At 43.7% G+C, this 744-nt stretch overlaps 1 protein-coding gene across 1 annotated transcript in view; it reads right to left on the bottom strand.

Moving 5' to 3' along the window:
- Positions 1–744, bottom strand: part of LOC109974995 (zinc finger protein 239-like) — a 10,419-nt gene that overhangs the window by 2,926 nt on the left and 6,749 nt on the right. The window lies entirely within an intron of this gene.

Genomic DNA, 744 nt, shown 5'->3' with positions numbered 1-744 from the left:
AAAAAAAAAAAACCAACAAAAAAAAAACTGCCTTTTTTTCTGTCTTGAGTTAATTAACGAGAAAAAGAGAATGCAAACAAGAAATGGCTCTCAAACAGGAGTCGGCTACAGTTGGCCAGAGCAAGATGACTGAAATCAAGGTCAAGGTCAAGGTCAAAGTGTTTATTTGTCATATGCACAGTTAGGAAACATGTTTCCCTGTACAGTGAAATTCTTACTTTGCCGTTCACGACTGCCACATAATACAAATGAAATATAAAGTAGATAAATAAGTAAGACAAAATCTAAGGCACTTTAAGCAGCAAATGCAGCAATATAATAAGAATATAATGAGAATGTATGCTGCATGGGAGCAGCATGTGCAGCAGCCAACAGTCATTGTGCAATTATGCATGTGCAAACTGAGAATGTGAACAGTACATCACATATTTCCTGGCAATAAACTCCTGTCAGCTGTTTAGGAGTCTGATGGCAGAGGGAAAGAAAAAGTTTTTCAGTCTGGAGGTCTTGCATTTCACACTTCTGAACCTCCAGCCAGAGGGTGGGGAGGCGAACAGTCTATGCTGGGGGTGGGTGGGGTCTTTGAGGATGGAGGCAGCCTTCCCACACACCCTGCAGTGGTAAATGCTCTGCAGAGAGGGTAGTGGAGTCCTGGTGATCTTCTCCAGGGTCTTCATCACTCTCTGCAGGCGCTTGCGGTCCGTGACAGTATTGCTGCCATACCAGACGGTGATGCAGCTGTCG

Source organism: Monopterus albus, unplaced genomic scaffold (genome assembly GCF_001952655.1).
Source record: "Monopterus albus unplaced genomic scaffold, M_albus_1.0 scaffold356.1, whole genome shotgun sequence".
Lineage (NCBI taxonomy): Eukaryota > Metazoa > Chordata > Actinopteri > Synbranchiformes > Synbranchidae > Monopterus > Monopterus albus.
Note: the sequence above shows the minus strand (reverse complement) of the source record. Positions and strands in the feature narration are given on the sequence as shown.